At 44.4% G+C, this 15,583-nt stretch overlaps 1 long non-coding RNA gene across 1 annotated transcript; it reads right to left on the bottom strand.

Annotated features, from left to right (window-relative positions):
- Nucleotides 1-1,028: 1,028 nt before the first annotated feature.
- On the bottom strand, nt 1,029-3,582 carry LOC134478403 (uncharacterized). The gene is made up of 3 exons (XR_010051023.1): nt 3,224-3,582; nt 2,899-3,045; nt 1,029-1,716 (listed from the first exon to the last, which is right to left on the bottom strand). It is a non-coding gene; the product is annotated as an uncharacterized LOC134478403 (long non-coding RNA).
- Between the last annotated feature and the right edge of the window lie 12,001 nt (nt 3,583-15,583).

Below are 15,583 nucleotides of genomic sequence, written 5' to 3'. Positions count from 1 at the left end.
CATGTCACATGATAATAAATATCTATTGAATGAATAGCAAGATTGCATGCAGCTACTGTTTCTACTATCTGGCATACTTGTGAACTTAAGGCTTTTCATGGTCTCCAAGGTTACGTAAGAAAAAATTATTTGGATTCCAACCGGCATCCAAATGTTTGGTTTCTGAGATTCCAAGACCAGATCATGTTGTACTGCTCAGATCTCAGATCTGACCCTAGCAAATAAACACAAAAAACAAGACAAGCGAACCCACAGCTTCACCTGCCTCTGCCACAGAACCTGACTCCATCCACTTCCTGCCCGACACTATCAGAAGGGTTCCATGATAATCGCTGAATTACATAACCGCCCAAATGAGATTGTTCTTCCATCTGTTAAGGGCCATCAGAGCCCTGTGCAATGAATTTCAATTTAAGGAGCTTTATGTCCCATCTGGAACAAGAGGATTCATTCCTATATACGAGGAAAAGAGCATTGTGAGTTTAACCTGGTTTTAATGGAAATGACTCAATTCAAATTTAAAATTTTAAGTGGTGTTTAAATATTGCATGTTTCCACACACTGAGCAAGAATCATGTTGCCAACAATTATTTTCAGAGTCACATTTTCGCAGCAGTAAATGCTCATTAAACACAAGCCATATATGCAAGGACTCTCACTGCAGCATTGTCTGGTGAAAAGAAAAAGCTTGGCAAGCCCCCAAGCAGCCATCAAAGGAGATGGGATCATGAAATCATGTTATGTTCATACCATGCAGCTATTAAAAGGAATGAGGTAGATCTACACGTGCCAGTGCGACAAGAAGTCACAGGCACTGCAATGTATGAGGAAAAGCAAGACACAAAACGCTATTCCTGTCTCTTGTCCGGATGATAACAGCAACAAATGTCAGTATATACACATCAAGAAGCCTGGAAGACCGTACAAAAAACGGTAATTATTCTGGAAAATAACACAATGGGATAATTTCACTTGTAACTTTATACATTTCTGAAATGTGTATAGTGATCATCTATTACTTCTGCAGTTTAAGAAGTTTTGGATTTATTTCATTTTAGATATAAATACATACAATACATTTGAGTTTAGTAAACAAACTGAAAGCTTGAAACAACAGTTTGTAAGTCAACGAAAAGTGATCTGTTTAGAGAATTACTGGGGCTACGAGCCTGGCAAGGATCTGGAACCCTTAGTAAGCTGGACTTTCTTAGGCTGAAGGAGAAATTTGCCTTCTGGGTTCTGACAGTGCAGTTCACTAACTGCTTCCCCATCTACACACTTCCTATGTGTGTAGCAGAAATAATGCGATCACTACTGTTGATGAGCTGTAAAGATAGCACCACTCTTTGTTGGTCTGGCATATAAATTTTTTCACATTTCTCTTTCGTTTGTATCCCATCTGTCAAGTTTCTTTTAACTGCTATTTTTTAATATAATCAGTATCTCCGGCACATTCTCCTTCATAACTTCATTCTGTCATTCCTTTGAAGTGCTTTATTGTGTTTATTTTAAAATCTTGATCTACATGATTACTTCTAGTTCGTATAATAATGTAATAGTCAGGGCAGAAGAGAGACGCTGCGGTGACAAGTCATCCTGAGGGTTTCAGGAGCTGACACAACAAAGCTTTACTCCTCACACACAGGCAGACAATTCTCCTGCCGTCCGGCTTCCATGGGGTAGGTTCCTTTCATATTCCAGCTCTGCCATTTCGGTCTTCATTATTAGTCACCAAAAAAAAAAGTATGGAAAAATAGACTCAAAACATGGAAAGCTCACACCTACTCACATCTCATTATCTAGAACTGGTCACATGGGCCTAACGCAATACCAGGAAAGGCTTAGACTTGGCCGGTGAGCACCAAGGCATTTGGTGGGTGTAGTGGATTGGTACCTGGTGGTCAACTTAAACACCAGTTGAACAGGATCACTGTGATGCTGAGCGTGAATCCTCACTTGGGGACAGTTGCCAGCATGAAAAGGAGATGTGGAGAGGAAGAGTAGCATTGTGGGTCCTCCTAAGTGTTGTTGTTTGGAGCCGTTGGCTCTCCTGGGGGGGCTTGTCATGATGGCTCCCCTGATACGAACTCAGCTGTTGTCATCAGAGGAAACTTGGGACCTTGTCACTGAGAATGGCTGCACTTCACTTTGGGGAGCTCTGGTCCTTACTTTGAGCATCACTTCCTGGCTCCAAAGGAGAGGACATGTGCTGTTCAATCTCAAGGAGAAGCCTGTCCCACTGCTTCCTGATATGGACTTGGCTGTTACTATCAGAGGACCTCGGGACCTTATTGTAACCGAGGATGGCTATGGTACTTTGCCGGGGAGCCCTGGTCCTTATTTTGAGCATCACTTCTTGACTCCACTGCAGAACCCTCTACCTACTGGTACAGACCCTTCACCCCACTGGCATAGACTTTCTAGACTCTACCACTAATCTTTGGGTCTTCCCAGTGCAAATGCAGGAAACAGACATGCATGAGTCATTGTCGTGGGCTCTAGGTTTTCAGCTGAACTCATGCAGGCTATTGCCGTGAGATCCAGACTCTCAGCAGGATTTTCTAGGTCCAAGCACTCTGGAAGCTGAAGCAGGAGGATGGCCCTGAGTTCAAAGCCAGCTTGGCTACATAGTGAGACAAAAACCAGCCTAAACTAATAGCACGATTCTATCTCAAAGATGAACTTTCCCTTAATTGTGTTCATCCACTGCTCAAGACACAGACGAAAAGAAAGCAAACAAGGAATGCCAGGTAGTGGACCCCTCAGCTGCTCTAGGGCCACTTTTTTGCTTTGCAAAAAGGTCCCTGCCCAGCAGTCAGGGCCCAAGGGACAGGCTGCCAACTGCCCAAAGCAAACGAGGCAAGAGGAAAGATCGCACTCAACCTCTCTTAAACATACAGCAAAAGCCTCTCCATCACGCTCTCCTTTCTTCTCCATCCACAGCACCACGTCCTCCTATTCTGGATCTCAGGATTTCTGCATTCTTGATTTTCTCAGACTCTCAGATTTCTTCACATTCTCCCACATCCGCAAGGTTAGGCTGGTCTGGAAGGGGAAGCAGAAACCTTTCCCAGATCACTGGGATTTCAGACACCAAGGTCCACAGAGTTTACACCACAGATTTCTAATGCCTCTTTGAAAATCGCCACGGGCCTTACTACAGTGATTCCCATCACATGATGAGGAAAACGCTTCTCCCACAACAGGCAGCCCCGGTACACACCTGTGCTGCCCCATGGGCATTGTATCACTCCTAAAAGCAGCCTGATCTCGGCAGCCCTCTTCTACTAACCACCAGCTCAGCTCTGCACAGCGCCAAGGAGAACGGGCCAGGGGGTCAGGCTCGAAGATGGAGAGGCAGCCAGGGCTTCTAACTCACATCCTGCCAGGAAGTCGACTTTGAGGAATATAATTAGGTAACAGGGAGCAAACAAATGAGACATTGTGGTCAGTATTTGTTGGTATCAGGGGAAAGTATATATGATTTGTTTATGGCTTATGCTTAAAATATCATAAATATAAGCACCTCAGTCCTAGCATTATAGCCTAAACCACAATTTAAAAGAAATCCTTCTTCCCCAACCACTTGACTGAATCAAAATATACAATCATGCAGAAAGGTAAAATTACTTCTCCCCCTCTAACTAACATCCCAGCGTAACAGAGGCTGTTGGTTTCGTAATCAAAAATCACTCTCTGCCTGTCTGTCTCAGATTTGCCTCGAACAATAGAAGAGGAAAACTGCGGTTCGTGCCTGGCCAGCCTGCCTTGCAGCCAGAGTAACTGTGTAATACTAAGGTTCATAAAAGAAATCTCCTTGGGGAAGCAGATTGCAAGAAATATATCTTACCTCACAAATAATAGACCACTCTTAAGGGGTGAGAAAAAAGCCTTTACCTCTGTACCCTTCCCTTACATTTTACTTTATTTCTACCTTCAAATGTAATCGCAGTGTCTGGAGCTGTGGGCATCCTTAATTTCCCTCTTGTGGCTGCCTCAATGTTCTGAATCAACTCAAAACATTTACATTTCACGGTCATTCTGGCTTTGAGAAGGAGCTAGAAGTTGCATGGTCCCCTGTCCTTTTCACGAAGGGCACTCAGCGTTTTCACTAGTCTGACTTTCCATGGGACGGCTCCTGACAGCAGCATTCACTGTGTTTTTTTATTACTCCTTGTAAAGACCTTCATGAAACAGGACTTCCAGGGACGCTTCACGAGCAATGGGACAGAGCCAGGTGTGGTGGCGCACACCTGTCATCCCAGCACTTGGGAGGCAGAGGCAGGAGGATCACCACAAGTTCTAGGCCAGCCTGGGCTACATAGTGAGTTCAAGGCCAGCCTGAACCACATAGGGAGACACTGTCTCAAAAAAAAAAAATCAGTGGGACAAAACCGTGTCCAAAGTGATGGGGGGAATTTTGAGGACTTGTGGCAGTGTGTCTCTGATCCTAATAAGTTTTTTAATAAATGCAAATGTTCTCTGTATTTTTTGATCATCCATAATAGGCCAACAGCAGAAAAGAAGTTTCTTTCCTTTTCTTAAACCCTTTGAGGCACTAAAAGTCTTTGCTGAGAATACCGGGTGCCAACTAAGGAACAGTAACTATATTCAATTTACTCTCTAATTGACTTAATTATTTATTTGATACTACAATTAGAAATAACATAAAGCCTGGCCTGAGCCTCCCTGTAGCAGCTGACAAAATAATCAGTTCTTTGCTCATCTCTGTCAGTTTTTATTTTTATAGTGACCTCCACGATTTCCAGCAGAAAAGCCTCTTAGATCCATACAAGTGGCAGACAATTATGAGACTCATGGTTAAATTATTGCAAATTCAGACAAGATTAAAACCTTTTTTTCTTCTCAGGGGCTGGAAATTTAGCTCAGTGGTTGAATCACTTGCCTAATATTCGGGGGGCCCTGGGTTCCACTTCTAGCATCACAAAAAAATTAATTAATAAATAAATAAAAATAAGAATTTTCTGGCTTATAAATAAAGTTTATATTGATGCAGATAATTAGAGGAAATAAAACAAAAATACTGTGCAGTAATAAAGAAAATGAAAATCACCTACAATCCTACCACCTAGACAAGGCCATTATTAAAACTGTATTATAGCTCTATGTAATTATATCATATGTTAAGTGTATGTTAGGTAAATTTGGGATAATAAGGTAAATAACTAATCATTTTCATTTACTTTTATATTAGAAACATATTCTATACAATTAGCTATTTCTTTTAAAACATGACTATTAATGATGATAAAATGTTTCACTGTTGAATAAACATAAATTCTACGTAATCATTTCCTTATCATTGAGATTGGATTTTTTTTGAGAAAGGGTCTTGCTACATCAGGTAGGCTGGCCTCAAACTCACAGCAATCCTAGTGCCTCAGCTTCCCAAGTCTTGGGATTACATGCATGCGCCACCAAGCCTAGCTCCATAATTCATGAATAGTCTAAATAATCCTCTATTTGAATGTCCTTAAATTAAAATAATTACAGTAATGACTAAAGTAAGAAGGCAAAGTAGAAAGTAGCAGTGGGTCAGTGTCCCTTCCACCGCTGGCACACAGGGCCCCCACGTCAATAGACTCCCTGGAAGCTCACCTCTGGTCATTTTCCTATTGCATCCCTCTTACCAGAACCCAAGCAGCAAGAAGCCTGCTGGTTACTGGTGGTGACTGGAGCCAAGGAGTGGTGCAAACCGTCGGGCTGGGGCTCGATCCCCGGTATCAGACAACTGTTCCATAGAGAGGCCTCGGGAACAAAACAGAAAATGACACAGGCAGCCTGAGGGAGCCAGCCACTCAGCTGACCTCGAAGGCCGATCAGGGGAGCAAGAGAAGCAGAACAACCAACAAGGAGTGGACTACAAACACAGCCACTGAGTCAGAGACATTTGTCCTTGCTGGGGGCTTCGCTGCAAAGGAAGCCGATGTGGCCAAGAGAGAAAATATTCTGAAGGAAGTGTGTGCCTTTGGGCTCCAAGGTAAGGGTGAAAGAGAAGTGGACAGGCTGTGCACCTTCCTTCCTTCAAGCCACCATGAGATCATCAAGCAAGCAAGCAAGCGTGTGTGTGTGTGTATGTGTGCATACATGCATGTGTGTGCATGTGTGTGTGCAAATGGGAATTGAACCCTGGTCTTCACAGTGAGCTCATCCCCAGAACCCCTCCTTTTTTAAATTTTGACTCAGGTTTCTCTAAGTTACCCAGATTGGGCTTAAACTTGCATTTCTCCCGCCTCAGCCTCCCAGAGTGTTGGCATTGCAGCTGTACACCCCATACCTGTATGCGATGGATAACTTCCTTATCACCTAACACTGTAGAACCTGCTCAGAGATGAGAAGCACCCCTGAGTACCTTAAGGAATCCACCTGCCAACAAGAAAGGGAGAAACAACCCCGCATTTGGAGACAAGGACAGGAGAAAGATAACACTGTCTCATGTCTACATCCCGTCACTTCTGAGTTGTTCCACTGTAATTTACAAGCACACAGTGAGATCCTAGTTTTGCTATTTGCTTTCAGAGTGTCCCTGGAAAAGTTATTTAAATTCATTGGACATCAGTTTCCTCCTCACTGAAATGGAGCCAGTAATATTTATGTCACAGGGTTGTTATGAAGATTAAAAAGATGACATCTGTCAGGACCTTAAAACCCAGCACCCAGCCTGCAGTTCACGGTCAGTAAATGCTAAGAGTATAAGTGAATATCTAATGTGAAAAGATACTAAAGACTCATACAATCAATGGCTTCAAACATCAGAAAGCTTCTCATATAGAAGAGAATGCAAAATAAACCTGATTATTGAAAACACATGCTAATAAATTTTTTTATTTTTAAAATGAGAATGTGAATAAGCTTATGGTGTTTCAGAGTGAGCAAATGGACAAAGAGAATGATTGAAAATTCCACGAAGCAAATTTTAGCTCAGTCTAAGAACAAATCCAGCCATCGAGTTCATAAAACAATGAAGCAGACGGCTTTGAGTACTGTACTCACCACCACCCACCGCCGCAGACATGATGTCAGGATATTGTGAAAATTCTGGGCTACCAGGCACGTGGACCCAGATTATTCTCAGGTCCCTTGTTGCTCTCGTACTCTATCTATATGTGATGCCGAGATCAATAAGGAGTCCCGCATAACAACCTCCCATTTTTTCCTAAAGGGAGAGTAAATGGCTTTATCTGAGGGGTGGGGGAAATCCAGTTTCTACATAACAGAAGAGACTAGGGCTGTGTTCTATTTTGTTTTTTCATTTTAATGATCAGAGCAAACTTCATAAAAACCTAAGGCAAAGCCACCAAAGGGGTAAGTATAGTTTGCAGCTGCAGGTGGGTGCTCCCACTTTCCAAGGTCAGCAGGCTGCTCCTCTGGATTGCACATTCACCCGGGTCACACAGGGCTGGGTGGAAGCCCCGCGAAATCTGCCTGCCTTGTTCCCTTCCAGCTTTCCCTCGTTTGCCTTGCTCTGTCTTTGCCAGAGCAAAGGTCAGCAGAGTTCTGAGCCAGTCCCTAAGTGGACGGCAGCTGCTCCCTACGAGTCTTCAGTTGTGCGCTCCTGCGGCCTCAGTGGCCCAAATGATTGCAAACATTTACCTTTCATGTAACTTTACCTGTGGGGGAAAGTTAGAACCCACAGCGCCTGATGCAGTGAATCAGGTGGATGAGGACACGTTGTCATGCTTTTTACAAGCCTGCCTTCCAGTAGGTGGCGCTTAGTGGCAGGGACACTCACATTTTTAATCACACCTCATGGAGGAAAACTTGCAGAACTTCAGGAAGTCACCAGAACAATGGCATGACTGCGTCCACAGTGAGGGGAGTATTTTGAGGGAGATGAATAGCACTTTCACTGTAACAATTTTTTTTCTCTTTCTATCAGTACCAGGAATCGAACTCATGACCGCCTGCTTGCAAGGCAAGTGCTTATGCCGTGTAACAATTTTTTTAATTTAAGCATTCACCATATATTTTGATCATGGAAAGGAAAGGTCACTGCGGAAGCCCCCCTCAGTGAGAGCTCACAGGAAATTCCCGGTGCTCTCTCATCCCAGGAGCCACATGGATGCTCTCCAGCCTCATTAGCTGCTAGGGTTACTTTCTATAGAACATTCTGGAAATGTTATTGAAGCCAAATGACAGAGGAAATTTATCCCTCCAGGTGCATACAGAAGTGGCTGGGGAGGGTGCCAAGGGCTACATAAAGCAGTTCACTAGTGCCTTTCCATGTAAGAAACTTAAAACTCTCCATTTTCCTCATTAATATTCATTAATTGCTCTAACATAACCCCCTGCCCCATTAACATTTGGCAGATTCAATACAGCACGCACCCAGAGACATTCCAAGTATTTTTCAGAGCTTATAATGGAAGCTTATCATAAAACCCATCAATTTTCACTGAAAGCTGTGCTAATGAAAGAATCATTTTGCCAAAAGAAATATTGACTTTTAACATGAAACTCCTCAAATCTATGACTATATCATATATATCAAAAAGGAGAAATTTTGTACATCTGATCTGGCTAACTATATAATGCAAAGTCTGTGACTAATTCATTTCACATCTGTTTGTATAAGGCAGGTGTTAATCTTTATCTTGAGTTGAGTTGCAATCCTCCCCCAAAATAAAGTGAAGTCCTAAACCCCAGCACTCCACGGTAGAATTTTACTTGGGAAGGGTCACTTCAGATGTAATTAGCTAAGTGAAGAAATAATCACAGTGGCATGGAATGGCCCATTCATCCAGTACAACTGGTGTCCTTAAAACAAAAGGAGAGGGGAGAATGTCACATGCATATAGAGACAGGAATTCCAAAGCCAGGAAACGGAAAGGCAGAGGCTGCAGAGATGCTGCCATCGGATAAAATGGCAATGTGGGGCTGCCATTAGCTTCAGGAGCAAGGAAAGATCCTCCCCCAGAGCCTTCAGAGGGAACAGGGCTCTGCTGATGCCTTGGTTGCAGGGTTCAGGCCTCCAGAACTATGACAGAATGAACTTCCAGGGTGTTCCACCACCCAGTCCTTGACACCCAGTCTTTGGCAGGAAACGATGCCACCCTTTATCCACACATTCGTTATGCTGGAGTGATACTTCATCAACTGTTAGGGTTATAAGGTGATCAATTAATGAGCACCCCTCTTTCTCACTTAAGTTCTGCCTCAACGAGACACAAAGATCAAAAGAATATGCTAATGGCTACCAACTGTACATCTGTAATCAGAACTTTTCTTCCGGGTCCTGACCTAGATCCCTGATCTTCCAAATGAGTGTACGGCGGAGGTTAAATAAGACTCAAGTTGTATGGTTTTTAGGGCTCCAGGAGGGTCAAAACCCTTTAGTTGAGCTCGAAACTATGACAAAGTGTTCTCTGGATCAGCCTACTTTTATTAGGACCAAAGACAAAAGGCAGGGAAACTGAGGAAAGCCCAGGAAATGAGCAGGACCTCAGGAAGTCACTACAAAGACTTCCCCAAGTAGTAGGTTAAGCCAATTTAGGAGAACCATCTTTTCTCCAAGATAACATTTATGGTAGGATTGAGACTGCAGGCGTAAGATGCCTGCAGTTGCAGTCTCTATTGACTTAATTAGTGTTGGAGCCAAGGTGTCTTCAGCTGTGGCTTTATCTTGCCCTTTGAGGTATCCCTGGCCTCACAGGCCCCGACAGGCCTCAGCCAGGACCAGTGATTCATAGAGGTTCATTTACTATGAATCAGCTCCCATCACCAGGTAAGGAGCCGAGGCCTAGGACAGACTCACAGATAAACATAGAAAACTAATTAGTAAAATTCAAATCCTGCTCAGAGCCACTTTGTAATGGTCTCCAACACTTTTCTATAAATCCCATATCAAAGATATTTTCTAGCAATATAAATATATACAATCAATATTAAGCCTTTACCAGAAGTCACTCTAGAAATCATTCTTTCTTCTAAATTTACTACCACTTGTATCATTATCAATCTTAATTAAACAGACACTTCCATCTAATTGTGCTGCTTCTGAATCTCCTGTGATAGTCTGAGTATCATGCAATTCAGCTCCTTAGAGAAAGAGGGGTGGGGTGTAGCTCAGTGGTAGCCTTGAATGCATAAAGCCCTAGGTTCAATCCCAGGACCACAAATAGTAATAACAGTAATAACAATAATAAATCTAACAACAAAAAATAAAGTAACAAAGAAACAGGTCTAACAAAACGTGTGTAAGATTTTTAGGTATGAAATTGTACAATTTTATTAAAGGACTTAACAGAAAGCTTAAGTAAATGGAGCGATTTATGGAGTCCATGGACAAGATTACTGCCAATATTCTGTCAATTGATTTCTAAGTACATATGATTCCAATAACATTAGAGGTGGTTTTTTTTTTTTTTGTCTTTTTCCTTTTTATCGGTACCGGGGATCGAACTCACGACTGCCTGCTTGCAAGGCAGGCGCTTATGCCGCTGAGTTAAATCCCCAGCCCTTCATTAGAGTATTTTTTATGAAACCGGACAACCTGATTTCCACATTCACAGGGAACACAAGAGGAATAAGAACAGACAAGATCATGGCGAAGAAACACAGTTGTGAGATTAGCCATAGTGGACATAGAAACTAGCTATGCATCTTTGGTATTTGAAACCATGTAGAGGATCTCACGCAGCAAAGACAGAGAGAGACTAATAGAACAGAGACAGCCCTTGCTTGTATGAGCACAGGATAGAGCTCAGAGACATCAGGGCAGGTGGAATGGGCAGGCTGGCAACTCAAACTGCTATGGCAGAATCCATGGACCGGGTAACTTGAATAACGGAAACATATTATTTGAAATTTTGGAGGCTAGAAATCCAAGATCCCGGCATCAGTAGGTTTAGTTTCTCCTGAGGCCTCTGCTGGGCCTGCAGGTGGTAGCCCTCACTGTGTCCACATGGCTTCCCTTTGTGTGTGCACGCCCACATCCCATCTCCTCTGCTTGATGATGCCACTTCTCTTTGGGGCCTCACCCGTGGGAGCTCTTTCTTCTTCAGTTACCTGTTAAAAATCCTGCCTTCAAACACAGTCACATTGTGACTCACTAGGCTGAGGCTTCACCATAGGAACCTGAGTGAAGAGTGCGACTCAGGCATGAGAAGGGAAACAGAGCCTGCTCCTCAGACCAAGCTGAGCCATTGCAGGTCCACATGGGGAGAGCGGTGAGAAGATTCCTGCCTCACATGGCAGCGAAGACAGGCAAACTTTGTGCCTCTGAGGAGAAAATATAGTAGGGTATCATTATAATCTCTGGCTAGGAGTTTTCTTTAAAAAAAAAAAAAAAAAAAAGACTACACTAAAAGGAAAGTTTCTGTGCACCAAGAGTCCAGAACAAAGTGCACGTGTATGCAGTACATGTTCAGTACGTGGGCCAATCTCCTACACTTCACTGTGGCACACACGTCAGCAAGGCAATGTTTTGTCCCTAACGTTTGCCATTGTGGTTGGTTGATTCTGGGATCCCAGACCCAGAACTTCAACACGTGAGGAACCCTCTGTGCTGTCCTTAGCTGCCTTAGCCCAGCCATGGCAGAATTGAGCAGCTCTTCAGAAAAACAGAATTCAGTTACCTCCTATGTAGCCTGAGCTACTCTGCTGTCTGCAGTGCAAGTTCCAGTCAGACTCGATGCTTCTTGTCTTGAAGAAATTGTCAAATAACATGAGCTATCAAAATCTAAGCTCTATCCAGGTGTAACAACCAATGTGTGTAACTCCAGCCCTCTGGGAGGCTGAGGCGGAGGACCCCGAGCTGAAGCCTGAACAACTTAATGAATAGGGGAAATGCTGTTTCAAAATTTTAAAAAATTTTAAAAGGCTGGGCATGTAGCTCAGTGTAGTGGGCCTGGATTCAGTCTCAAGTACAAAAAAATAAAAATAAATCTACCAACAGAAAAGCACGTAGGCATATAAGCTTTAGGATTTTCACTTGGTGGACAGGCCTATAGTCTATTTGTCAGCAAAAGCAGGCAGGCTGCTGGAAAGAAAGCCCTAGAGTTACAGGTGGTCCCAGATACTTTTAGCAATGTACTAACTCCAAAAAGAATGAACTAAAAAATGAGAACATAAGTTTAGAAAACGGACCCCATTAGTTGAAACTTTATCAGCCCATCTTAGTTCTGAAGTTTTCAGTTACTAAGGGTTACACAAATCCTGCCCTCAGACTGGTACTGTTATCGCATCTTTCTTTATTAAAAATGCAGTTCCGGAGCACAAGTCACATTTTGTTTGAAGATTGCCTAAGAGGGATCAGAATTTGCAGCATGGACCAGAGCAGAGAGTGCCAGTGAGTGCCAACTGGCACCTGTAATTTGAAAGTCATAGACAGCCTCTCCAGAAACAGATGCTAAGACAGAGCGGCACGTTACTGCTCTCAGCAGACACACCTGGAGGCAGGAAGTGGGTAAGAGAGAGGTGATCTTACCACATAGTCTCAGTGGGGCCCTCAGCTCATCCTCCCGTGAGCTCTGGAGTGGGCACGGCTGTTCCAGATGGAGCCTGAAAGTCACGGAATGACCCGTGTCCCTCTGAGAGTCACAGTGTGATGTTCCAGCCCCAAGGACTTCAGAATGCAACCGTATTGGTAGATGAGGCCTTTAAAGAGGTAATTAAGTTAAAATGAGGCCCATGGGTCACTGTGGGCTTCAGTGAACCCATGTAGATGATAAACCTTGCATATGTATTCATCAACTTACTCTGGTTTTGTTTTGTTTTGAGTTAGCATTTCTAGGTATCCCAAGCTGGCTTGAACTGACCACCCTCCTCCTCAGGGCCCAACAGCACCAGTGTCCTAAAGAAAGAGCAAGAAACACTAGAATGTGAGCGGCAGAGGAAAGGCCATTTGAGGCCATGGGGAGAGGGCAGCCGGCAGCCACCTGTAAGCCAAGGACAGAAAAATCCCTCAGGAGTAATCAGAGCAGGCTGACGCCTTGGCCTAGAACTCCTAAGAAATGAAGAAAATGCATTGCTGTCATTTACACCACACAGTCAGTGGTATTTGGTTACAGAGCCTCAACAGACTAATCCAGAGAGCCAGAGTCAAAACAGGGCTGCTCCTGCCGGAACCCATCAGCCTGCATCCTTTCAGGTCACCAGCAACCTGCTTTCCTCGGCCCCCAAATGTAACGTGCAAAATGCTCTGGGCCAGGCACTCTGCAAGCAGTCACAGTATAGTAATGAACTTGTCTGGAAGGCCACAGACAGACAAGCAGGAATGGTGGCAGGGCAAGTACATGACTGGAGGACACAGCAAGGAGGGGCGTCGTGGACATGCAGGTGGGGGATGTTTCGTTCACCTTGGTGGGTGGAGACGGCTGCCCTGAGGAGGAGAGCTTCAGCCCAAGGGAGGGGAGCAAAGAAATCAGGAACTGAGATCAGTATTGCCCAGGGCAGGAGGCAAGGACTGATGGCTTTTTATACTGGGAATTGAATCTAAGGCCTTCACACTGAGCTCCATCCCCCTGGATCGATTGATTGACTGATGATTGATTGATTGATTTGCATTTTGAGATAGACTCTTGCTAAGTCACTGAGTTGCCAGGGCTGGGCTCCAACTTGTGGTCCTCCTGCCTCGCCCTCCTAGAGTGCTGGGCTGACAGGTGTGCTCCGTTGCACCCAGAGGACTGACGATATCTATCTGAAAACACAGAGTGATGGGGGGAAACGGTCGGAGAAGAGGCTGAGAGATTAGTGCGAGGGAGTCAGCGAGTGCAGGAGACCGGATAAGGAGGATCACGGCCTACTGACCTTCTCTGCAGGCACAAAGCGGGGACAATAGCAGGCTGTGCACCTCTGGCAGTACACAGGCGGGCTGCCGCATCCTGAGGTCCAGGGGAGAGGAGCAAACGCGGCCGGGCTCAGGCTGCCTACCTGGACCTGCACTACGGACAGTGGGAGGCGGATGAATCCTGTCCCACTCTAATTGCTTGCTCTGGTGTCTAAGTGGATAAAAGCAAGGTGCACCAAAGCCCATTTGTCCACTACAGGCACGAGCCCCTGGCCCCTCTTTTAAAAGTATCTCTGTGTGTTGTCTTTCATCCCCCATCCCCATCTCGGCTGGGATAAACTCACAGGCACTCCTAGAGGCTTGACTTTCTGTAATCAAGGAGTGCGGACCATGCATGAGGACCTGCGGGTGCACGGGGGACCTGGTGGAGAGACCAGGCTGAATGCTGGCCGGATGGAAGGTGGGTGGCAGCTGGAGGGTAGATGAGCCAGGACGAAGGATGGAGTGACCGGACTGCTGCAGGGAGCAGCCGAGGGAGGATGGTGGCCCATCTGCAGGAAACAGCTGAGTGCACCACCCCACAACCCTTGCCGTGTGAGCTAGAAGCAGGAGGTCACAGTAGCAGTGTGGCAAAGACAGGGCGTCTGGAAGACTGTGGGAGTGCACAGTGGGGCCATTCTCAGAGACAGCATGTCCTTCACTCACAGAATAGCTATCACCCCGTCAGCAGTGGTCACCACCTCCAGACCTTGCCTGTCATTATTCAGAAAGGTTTGCAGATTTGTCACCCCACTGAGATGCAGATGCCTTGAGGGCAGGTGATATTTTCTGTCTTTCTATGCATGGCACCTCCTACTGCTATATAAAAGCTATTAGATAAAACAGACTCTGTGGCTAAACTGAGCTGGGATCAGATTTCAGTGCCCAACCCTCTAACCAAGTGACTTCAAAGCAAGTGACTTTATTGCCTTGAGCCTCAATTTCCTGATCTCTAAAATGGTCATTAATATTCACCCACCTTACTGGGCTGCTGTGGATAAGATGAAATCATGTGGTGATTTCATTCTCTTATTCATTCTCTTATTCAAACCAAGCTCTCATTTGGTTTGGCTTTTTGTGAAACACGATCTCAACATGCAGTCCAGGCTGATCTCAAACTCACAATCCTCCTGCCTCAGCCTCCTGAGTGTCACAATTACAGGTCTGTGTCACCACACCCAGCATTATTCATTCACTTTTAAGCATGGATGATGTGTCAGGTGCTATCCTAGGCTCGAAGATTCAGAAGGAAGAGACATTATAAGTAATCTATAAACAATAATTTCAGACAGTGATTAATACTAGGAAAGCAACAAAACACAAGAGCATAAAAAGTTGCAGTGGAAAGAGAGCGTGTTTCTTTAGATCAGACCATTGTGGAAGGCTTCTCTGACCACGGTACATTTTAGTAAACACTGAATAATGAACAGGAGACAGAAAATTGGTAAAGAGAGCATTCAGGCAAAAGAATCCAGCAAGTGCAAAGGCCCTGTGGTTGCTCTTGCTAATTGTTCACCATTTATTTCTTTCCCCTCTGAAATGAATAAAATCAAACTGTTACAAATTTAATCACAAGATCACTGGGCTACAGACAGTGGTCCTTTATCTTCAGTTATTTACATTTGTGAGCATAGTCATCAGACTTGCCTGACTCCTATCCCCTGAAGATTCTAATTTAGCATGAAGTGGACCTAGACTTGTCCTTTTGGTACTAAGATCTCCAGATAATTCTAAAGTTTGAGAATCACTACGTGACACATAGGATTGCAAGTCCCACTTTTAAAATGTACTCTA

This window comes from Cavia porcellus, unplaced genomic scaffold (assembly GCF_034190915.1).
Source record: "Cavia porcellus strain 051 isolate PalLab524CR breed Dunkin Hartley unplaced genomic scaffold, mCavPor4.1 scaffold_13, whole genome shotgun sequence".
NCBI lineage: Eukaryota > Metazoa > Chordata > Mammalia > Rodentia > Caviidae > Cavia > Cavia porcellus.
This window is presented reverse-complemented; position numbering and strand designations above follow the sequence as displayed.